The 11192-nt window shown below is 36.4% G+C and overlaps 1 long non-coding RNA gene across 1 annotated transcript; it reads left to right on the forward strand.

Moving 5' to 3' along the window:
* Nucleotides 1-412: 412 nt before the first annotated feature.
* Nucleotides 413-10482, forward strand: LOC123871790. Its single transcript, XR_006797348.1, has 3 exons — nt 413-472; nt 8159-8161; nt 10472-10482. It is a non-coding gene; the product is annotated as an uncharacterized LOC123871790 (long non-coding RNA).
* Nucleotides 10483-11192: the final 710 nt, after the last annotated feature.

Raw genomic sequence — 11192 nt, forward strand, 5'->3', positions numbered from 1 at the left:
GTGAAACCACTCGATTTTCCGGCATAACAGTAGCCTACGAGCGGGTATATTACTCTCCAGGTCTTTAACTACTTATACCTTTCTATCTACGCAAAATTACGTCGACCCCTTGATCCGTTGCGGTGTGATTAAAGGACAAACCCACAACCCAACATATTTTCGCATTTATAAAATGGGTAGGGATGTACACGCTACATCTTCAGGTGTGTACAGTAAAATGATACTTCAGGTCACTGGTTATATGGTTGTTTATTTATCAACTCGTATACAACTGAGTACAACAACAATCAACACCGCACCTGATACTATATGCTTCCGACGACGGTCAGAAATTACCGCGCGACGTAATTGTGCAACAACGCCATCTATCCGCGGTTGTGGAAACCAAACATACATGACTATGAATTTTATACCACGCCTCGAGGCCCGTACCCCCGTCTTGACATAGGTCAGATGGAGAAGACCCCGCTGCGTGCGAATTTTATAAACATCTTAGCAGATTGTACAAGGGATTTGTTGAGTAGGTATATCATATTATATCGCTGTTGCCGATAGATAAATAGAACTAAATATTTAGTTACTAACCAAAATGTGCATCTTTATCTTCTTCTCCACTTCTTTCGGCGCTACTTATCTTCTGTGCAGCATTTTCTCACATTGCACAATTTTGTTATACGGGCACAGATTATGTGAGCTGCTATACAAGTTTTACCACTTACAAAAGACGAGTACGTTAACCATCTAAATTGTCCAGTTTCCTATATATTTCTAAAATGCCCCATCGCACCAGAACTTGTTTCTACTCTGATATCTTAGATTAACGGCCTCGGCCGCTAAATGAAATTATTTCGTATCGATCCTCCATCTTTTCACGCGATTTTCAGGGCTGCCACCAACAAACCTTCCAAAACATCCGAGAAGAATTAATGTATTCTGAAGAAATAGCTTTGTCAAAACAGAGCTATGAAAAAATCAAAGTAATTACTCGTATTATCATGTTTAGACATAAACGAAGAAAATTCAAAACGGATAAGAAATCCACCAAAATAGGAAATTATGAACCAATATTTTATTTTCAAGAAAAGGTAATAAAATCACTTTTAAAAATATAAAAACATCAATGCAAGAAGATATTCGAAACATATTTAAATCAATAAAATAAGGCAATCATTCCACGAAAACCACTTGACTTCCGAAAATGATAGCATCGCAAAAAGTTAAAAGCTTCGGAAATTGGAAACCGACCGATTGTTGACCACGTAGCCCTGCGCCCGCCAATTTGTTTCGATCATATTGAGTTCTCTCAATATCGTTAAATTGCTATAACTGTGAAACTAGTGGTAAATATTTGGTATTTCACGGAACAAAGCCTTATTTATAGTCCTACATTAGCCAGCTGGCGCAGCGTGGACTTAACAGGGCTCTCTCCGTCACTCGTTTCATACAATCGTATTTCCAATTTCATTTGAATATTAAACAACCAAAGTCCATGAAATTTTGCAGACATATTCTAGAAACTAATATCTGTGTCTGTGGTGTTTTAGATTTTTCTAAAAATATGTAGTTTTACAATTACAGGGGCTCAAAGATTTGTATGAAAATTTTTAAAACCGCGTAACTTTGAAACCAAATATTTTAACAGAAATCTGGAAAACCACAGACATAGATATTAGTTTCTAGAATATGTCTGCAAAATTTCATGGACTTTGGTTGCTTAGTATTCAAATGAAATTGGAACTACGATTGTATGAAACGAGTGACGGAGAGAGCCCTCTTAAGTGGGAACGCTTTGATTTTCCGGGGAAATATGTAGCTTATATCACTCTCAAGATCATTTACTATTCCCATTTCCCATGCATAAAATCATACCGATGTATTGCTCCGTTGCGACGTGATTAAAGACAAATCGACAAACAAATTACAAACTCCTCATTACCCATTAAATTTTTAGAAATTCCATGGGGATTATGGTAAGACTTTAAGTAGCTACTTAGTACCTAAGATATTTAATAGTGTAGAATGGTTAATAATAGAACAAAAGGTCAGAGAAGGAGTTCTTAAGAAGAAACTAAAAGAAGTAGGTATATGTATATTAGACACTCCTTCCTTGACTAACTTTAGTAAATTGTAAAAATGTATCAAGTAAGTATATAATAAGGATTTTTTTATTGTGTCGTAAATAAATAAATTAAAAAAAATCAACAAACACACACACTTTCCCATGTATTAAGTATATTATATTATAAAATTCGAAGGAAAAATCTTATTTTCCGGAACAAAAAATGGCTTCAGTATATTATTCTATACATAGATCTTTAATTATATTCCTGCAATAAATCATGTTAATCCATTGCTCCATTTCAAGATAATTGAAGCACAAACTAAGATATGAACAGACTTTCGTAATAAATATGCGAAATAAGTTTATACGCAGAAATAAACGCAGAGATTCAGAAGTTTTCAAGAAATCTTTATAGGTACATAAAGAAATTCGATTTGGTCAAAATCACACTGGTTTTCCAGACGTATTATTACGTCTAGTTTTCTACAGCTATTAATTTCAGTCTGTCTCTGTTGCCAGGTAGATATTCCTATCTATACTGATAAATAAAATTGGAGTGTCTGTCTGTAATTTCGAAATAACTACCGCATATTAAGGTCATATGGTTATTTGAACGATACTATAACTGAATCACACGTTTTTAAAATTTTTGTCTGTCTGTCTGTCTGTCTGTCTGTCTGTCTGTCTGTTTGAAAAGGCTAATCTTGGGAACGGCTGAACCGATTTAGACGGGATTTTCACAGACAAGTAGAGAATTGACCAGGAAGTAACATAGGCTACTTTTTTAACCGACTTTCAAAAAGGGAGTTGTGTTTTTCTACCTATGTACACCGAAATCTCCGAGATTTCTGAACCGATTTGCGTCATTTCTTTTTTAATCGATAGAGGAACTTTGCGACATTGTTTCATAAAAAATTTGGAGTCCAACTCCTCAATCCTGATGCTGCAGGGGATCTGACCAATCCACGCGGGCGAAGCTGCGGGCATCAGCTAGTGTACAGTAAAAACGAGAGGATTGTGTGATAAGTCGGGTAGTTTTTGCCATGCTTTTGTCCGATTCTATTTTTGTGACTTGACGGATGTAACGACCGGATTTATGTTTCTGATTGTCACAGTCTGTTGTGGTTTTTTTATTGTTTCAGCTACATAATAACAACTAGACACTTTTTATTTAGACTACAATTTAACGGTTCTTAGTAAAAACGTAATTTAAATTTTACTTTTATTTAAAAAATCGATAAAATTCCAAGATTCAAAAATCAATTGGTTTATCTTGAAGTAATGCTCCACCAAACTTCAGTTAGGTTTATAGTTAAAATAAGAATTCAGTTGACACCATCATCGTTTCAACCCTTCGCTGCAGCTCAGTACTGAGAGCGGGTCTCCTCTCAGAATAAGAAAGGTTAAGGTCATAGACCATAGTCCACCACGCCGGGCACGTATGGATTGCGGATTTCTATCATTGTTGTGAATGTTATGTAGAACACTCAGGCACGCCGGTTTTCGCACAATGTTTTCATTTACAGTTAAAGCAAATGATAGTTAACTGCCTAGTGCCTAGATTGACCCTCGAAACTCCTGGATAGGGCATCGATGTGTCTTAAAGAAAGCTATTACTGTAGATTATGATGTAGACAAGGGTACTATCTACATTTTATCATCGTCGAAAAAGTAACTTTCTGCTAGACCACTCTGTCATTTTTAATACGTGGCCCCGGTGGCACGTTTTAGTACAATAAAAGACCAGTCAATTCACAATCTGAAATTAGGTGTTTTTTTTTTCTCATTTAAAGATCTGGGTCACTAGTTAGTGTGACCATGTGGCTCTGGTAGGTCCATACTCTCTTATTCTAACACTTAAAACTGTATCTACATACTATTAACAATTACCTCTAAGACTTATATTTCTACGGGCCACCTGTACAAATGTTTTGCTGCATCGGGCGTTGGGTTTCTCAAAATAATATTTAGGTACGTATCCCAACGTCCTGTCCGGCACTTCACTTCGGACACTTGGATTCCAAATACAGAATAGATTGATTTCGTACAAAATTCTTACGTGAAAATGAGTTCTTAAGATAAAAGATACACGTACTCTAGATGCTAGAATGCGTTGCTGTTGCTCGTTAGACTGAAAATGGGATTTTGTCACGAAGAAATCCAAATTTATGATTGCATGACTACACACTGGGGTGCCACAAGATCACTGATTATACATCGATTTAACCAATCGATACGCTCTTATTACGTCGGAGTAAAGTCCATTTTGGTAACTAAAAAGTGATTTAACAAGATAACTTTAGTCAGAGTAGACTGGATATTTCATGGTTCAGTTTTGTGACTTCATTAAATATTAGCTATTAACTGTGGCTTCTGTTATATTATGTATGTTCCTATAGCAGTCCTCTAATATAAGTCTAGTGCTTAGGAAATTTAATATAGGAAATGCATATAAAAATAGAAAGATTTTTATCAAAATAATGTAAGTAATATTCTCTAGATTACACAAGTGTAAATTAAAAATGTATAACACCCCCGACAAGTGAAGGTTACAGTAACTAGAAAAGAGCTGATAACTTTCAAACGGCTGAACCGATTTTTTTGGATTATAGCTAAGAACACTCGATCAAGCCACCTTTCAAAAGAAAAACTAAATTAAAATCGGTTCATTAGTTTAGGAGCTACGATGCCACAGACAGATACACAGATACATAGATACACAGATACACACGTCAAACTTATAACACCTCTTTTTTGGGTCGGGGGTTAAAAAGGATAAGGTAACTAACTGCTAAACCGACGACAACTCAAACTATTGGATAGATCGGGCTGTAATTTGACTTAGGGAGGTATAAGACTAAGATATCTATTAGGACGTAGGCGTTCACTAAGAAAGGATTGTTGAAAATTCAGCCCCTGAGGGGGTTAAAATAGGGGCTTCAATTTTGTATGAAAGTCTGTTAATTTTAAAGTTATACCCATGAAAAAAGTTCAAAATTATGCAATACTTACTCAAATCTAAGGGAAAATGAATATTTAAAGGACTTTCACATGTAGGTAGAGGACAGGAAATGGTTTAGGCTAGACGGGATTTTTCAGAACCTAATTCCACACGGACAAAGTCGCGGGTAACAGCTAGTAAATTTATATATTGTACCTAAGCTAAAACTAAAACTATGATTTATGAATGTATTGTTTTAATGTAATTATCCGATAAAACAGACCTTTCGCAACCGGTCAATTTGTATAATAAATTGCCAAGTGCGATCAAGTGCGATTCAGTATGAGTAATGGTCTCTCCGCATTTTATCAGTCCTACGAGATGCCTACGAGTATGAAACCTGGAAATAATATAGATGTAGTTAGAAGATTATTGAAATAAATCATATTTCATTAGTACTTTATGATTTGCTAAACTGTGACTCGAATTTAATTGCCATAACTATAGTTCACGACTGATAGAGAACTTGTAACACAAGTAGGTATAAATTAAAAATTTATAACAACCCCGACAAGTGAAGGTTACAGTAACTAGAAAAGAGCTGATAACTTTCAAACGGCTGAACCGATTTTTTTGGATTATAGCTAAGAACACTCTCGATTAAGCCACCTTTCAAACAAAAAAAAAAAAACTAAATTAAAATCGGTTCATTACTTTAGGAGCTACGATGCCACAGACAGATACACAGATTGACACGTCAAACTTATAACACCCCTCTTTTTGGGTCGGGGGTTAAAAACACCGAGGCTTCGACGTCATTGGCAGGCGTCAAATGTTCCTACATTTGACGCTAGGTAGCCTATGAATCGCCTATTTTTCTTTGATTTCACGTCACCTATTTAACCTAATATTTGTCATATCGTCGATTCAGGATCAAACCGTGAGTTCCCTCACTCTAGTTCACTCTGCCATAACTCCGACTAATTAAACTTAGAGGTACCTATAATACACGACAGGTCAACATGGCAATCAGGGTGGGGACGCCCCGTACACCCGCACAGCCCCCGCGCTAACCCGGTGCGGGATAGCCCGGGTGACGTGCGGGTGTGCGGGGCGTCCCCCCGCCTCATACCCCGATTGCCATCTCAATCTGTCGCGAACTACCTACTTATTAAATGTAAATGAGTCGCCCAGCGCTGTGTAGCATTTTCGAAATTCTGTAATTTGTCCAATATCAGATAACCAGCATCAAGGAACGCCAATCTCCAATCACTTAATTAGACGGCATTAAATCTGTCATTCTCGCCTTCTGGACGCCGTATAAACCTTTCTCCTCAACCAGAGACCTTATCTCGGCCCATTATATCTCTAATAGCAGCCAGTTTATGTTCCTGACCAGATAATAGGTATACAATATAGAGATCTCAGAATTAGTGCACTTCCTTTAATTTTCTGACAGCATAATGCTTTCAAATTAGGTACTTGAGTGTAGTTGAACCCTAACTACCAATAAATAACGTATTAAAATAATAGTCACTGGTAGCAAACGCCTTCGACTTGTCTATGAAAAAGTAACATTAAATAGACTAATATAATTTATTAGTATAGGAGGAGTCTTTTGAGGATTGGTCAATTAACTATTTCACACTATCTCAAACGTATTTTTTTTTTAATTCTTCTCTTCTACTTTCTGTTTCTTCTACTCTTAATTATTTTTATACATATAACGATGATAACCAATAACCATAATAAACGCCTAGATATAGTAAAATTATTTTATTATTTATACTATATATACCTATCTATGTTTACAAACCTCCTCTCTTTCATAATATGACATCGCACTCGATACGATAGCAAACAAGTGTAAATTAAAAATTTATAACACCCCCGACAAGTGAAGGTTACAGTAACTAACTGATAACTTTCAAACGGCTGAACCGATTTTCTTGGATGATAGCTAAGAACACTCTCGATCAAGCCACTTTTCAAAAAAAAAAAAACTAAATTAAAATCGGTTCGTTAGTTTAGGAGCTACGATGCCACAGACAGATACACAGACACACAGATACACACGTCAAACTTATAACACCCTTCTCTTTGGGTCGGGGGTTAAAAAGAATATTTCTTGGATGTAACCTCCGATTAGGCTTTATACTTTGAGATAAGATTTTTTACACCTTTATTATCTGTTATCTCCCGTTTTATCACGGATTACAGATAGGATTGATTACGTATTAATTTCCCCCTTAGGAGAATATCCTGTTAACTAAGAAAATCCTTGTCTCTGAACAAGAGTTAGGTTTTAGGCTGAGATTTACTAGTATATAGCGCACTTTGCTCAGACTTAAGTCTAAGCAAAGTCAAAGTGCGCTCTATACATCTCAGCCTTAGGCTGAAATCTATAAAGCGCACTTTGACTTTGCTCTGACTTAAGATTGAGTTAAAACGAGACAGATTTATGTGAGAGATATCTCTCACATAAATCTGTCTCGCTATCAGAGCTATATAGCTCTGTCTCGTTTTAACTCTGTCTTAAGTCTAAGCAAAGGCAGAGCGCGCTCTATAGATCTCACCCTTAGTGTAGGTGGTAGTTGGCAAAACAATTAATAATTTAGCAGAATTAATTGGCTTAATATCGTTATAATTAACATTTAATTTACGATCCTTCCCGAAAAAGGGCTTCGCAGCGATTCATTCTAGATCACACGCAAACTAACCGCCCACATTTGAGATCTCATTATAAATAACAAGGACCTCTTTAAGATGGAGGATATGAGCGGATTAATGATTAATCATGCAAGTAGAAAGTTTCCTTCTTTAGTGTTGAAACTATCGGGAGAGATTTCCATCCATACTTCCATATTCATATTTCCAAACTAATTTTATTAAACCCCCGACCCAAAAAGAGGGCTGTTATAAGTTTGACGTGTGTATCTGTGTATCTGTCTGTGGCATCGTAGCTCCTAAACTAATGAACCGATTTTAATTTAGTTTGTTTTTGTTTGAAAGGTGGCTTGATCGAGAGTATTCTTATTTATAATCTAAGAAAATCGCTTCAGCCGTTTGAAAGTTATCAGCTCTTTTCTAGTTACTGTAACCTTCACTTGTCGGGGGCGTTATAAATTTTTAATTTACACTTGTAAATGCAAAAGTGTGTCTGTTTGCTAGCTTTTCACGGCCCAACACTTTAACCGATTTTGACGAAAATCGGTGCACAGTTAGCTTACATCCCGGGGACGGACATAGGCTAATTCTTATCCCGGAAAATGAATGAATTCCCACGGGTTTCTTAAATTTAGTTTAAGTAAGTACTAACATAGAAAATAAGTTTGTATTATTTTCTTATTGGTTATTTGAAATACTTAAAAGTTTATTTAGACACTTAGGCCAAGCTCCATCTCAGCATGTGAAAGATGGCTAAGTCTTTGCCACCGGTGTATTAAGATAATGCCGCCCTACTCCGATCATTGTAAATGACCGTATAATGCTTTATACTGTAATCTATATTTTACCGGCAATTTGTATAAACCTGCATTCGTAGTATCTAAGTAACGGATTCCAGACTTGAAATAGGTAAGTGCATAACAGGGCTCTCTCCGTCACTCGTTTCATACAATCGCAGTTCCAATTTCATTTGAATATTGAGCAACCAAAGTCCATGAAATTTTGCAGACATATTCTAGAAAGTAATATCTGTGTCTGTGATTTAGATTTTTCTAAAAATATGTAGTTTTAAAATTACAGGGTCTCAAAGATTTGTATGAAAATTTTTAAGACCGCGTAACTTTGAAACCGAATATTTTAACAGAAATCTGGAAAACTACAGACATAGATATTAGTTTCTAGAATATGTCTGCAAAATTTCATGGACTTTGGTTGCCTAATATTCAAATGAAATTGGAACTACGATTGTATGAAACGAGTGACGGAGAAAGCCCTCATAAGTGCCTACCATTCATACGGATAATAGAGGACTTGTATCCATCATGTGTAGGTATGATATCTTCGTTTACTATTCATTTGTATTAATACTTAACTAATATTAATTATATTGTTCATTATGTGTACACCTACGCGACGCCATCTCTCTAAGAGCAAGCCCGCACAGCGAATAAAAATCGCGTGTTTTTTTGCAGTATGGCGCTATAATATTATATTTTGTGCAGTATGGAGTTGTATGGCGTTCAGGTGAAATTCAGTACGCGGAAAATAAATCGCGCGAATAAAATTCGCGAGAATAAGAATCGCAGTGCGGGCTAGGCCCTATAGTATAACTATGAAATGAAATAGTGTCACCCCCGTGCTTCGGAAAACATCTAAAGTCGTCGGTCCTGCGCCTGACCTCTCTCCGGTCGTGTTGGATTTCCGTCCCATAGGGCTATAAGTGTGAGCGAATACACTTGTGCACTATAATATCTCTATGGAAGTTGGCCGCCGTAGCCGAAATTCGATCAAGAGTTTTTTTTTAACTAAGAATATTAGCCATGTGAATTATGACTAATATTAACTCCAAATAAGTGTAAAGCTTGTCCTAGCAGTAGGTACGACAAAAGCACAACGGGTAAACCATTTTGGGTGAACGGTTTGAACCGTTGACCTTTCGGAATTCAGTCCGCTCCTCAACCGTTGAGCTATGGTGGCTATGTATTGTTATAGAGGTACTAGACAGAATATATAGGTAAATCCCCTTAAAAACCACCTTCTCAAGCATAAAGCATATATTAGAAACAAAAACCTTTCTATTTTATTCACAGCGCGCGTAACTGCGCATAAAACTTCGCAAGAGATCATCAAAACCTTATTAATCAAACAGTAATAGCATACTGTAGCGAACGGAAACATTTATTTTTCTTAATCATAGGTCCGGGATAATTCAATCTATGCCCTATCACTAGCTCGTAAAGAAATTTCAATAGACACATGTAAATGCTAGGCACGGCGTGGACGGAGTAATGGACGGAGGACCGGAAAAGGCCGCTCAGCGTAAATCCGTCGCTAAAACAAATGCACTGCCCGCTAACATCTACAGACCACCAGGAACTTATCTTGCTGCAGAATCTTTGCAATTCATAGGATCCGACTGTACCTACTATACGAATTAGTAAGGATAGGGTTGTTATGTGCCTACCGCGATGTCCATTAGCACGTTGTCCATTTTCAAGGCAGCCAATGCATTGGCGGTTCCTCTGGTACTGCAAATGTTCATGAGCGGCGTTAATCGCTTACAGGTGACCCGCCTGCTCGTTTGCTCGCTATTTGTATTTAAAAAAAAGTCTGCACGGACACGATTAGAGATGCACCAGAGGAATCTTTATTATTTTGTAACATTTAAAGCTAAACAAGAGTGAATAGGCACCTTCTAGGTAAACGCGTCCCATCTTAGGCCACATCATCACTTTCCATCAGGTGTGGTGGTGGTCAAGCGCTTGCCTATAGTGAATAAAAAAAAGCTACCTTAGTTAAAGTATGATCATGGACGAAACCTCATAAATTTTGTAATTTGTCAGAAATCCATTTTATTTTTCTAGATGAGTTAAGACGCTAAAGAGTGTGCGAGTGAGAACACTCGCATTGCTTCGTGTTAGAAAAAGAAGAACAACTAGTTTATTTGAATAAAAATCTATTTTATTTTAACCGAGCGGACGGATACTTTTCGCATTTATAATATTAGTGTATAATATATATTAAAAAATTTAAGTTAAAAAAAAGTAAATGATTGGTCGGTATAGACAAAGTCCTCCTCTATCAAATAATATACCTACGGGTAGGTTCTCTATAGGAAATTAGGATCGAACATTCCAGTATTACCAATTGAATACAAATGTACTCATAACTAATTCATTACAGGTATGTTACGATCTACAAAGATATGGTCTTTATTTATTATAGTATACAAAATCAATTAAGTATATATTTATACGGAATTTATTTATATCCTCCCGTAGCTCCCGGATAGGGTGTCCATTATTTGATAATACTATTGAAGGACATTTTAAGTATTATATTCGAGTGATATTTTTGTAGCAGGCCTTCAATCCCGGGCACGTATCTTAACTTTTCGGAGTTACATGTGCGTTTTAAGCATTCTTATATTTATATGTAGTAATAACAAGTGAAAATAAAAATTTATAACACCCCGATAAGTGAAGGTTATAACTAGAAAAGAGCTGATAACTTTCAAACGGC

The sequence above is a fragment of the Maniola jurtina genome, chromosome 14, assembly GCF_905333055.1.
Source record: "Maniola jurtina chromosome 14, ilManJurt1.1, whole genome shotgun sequence".
NCBI classification, from domain to species: Eukaryota; Metazoa; Arthropoda; class Insecta; order Lepidoptera; family Nymphalidae; genus Maniola; species Maniola jurtina.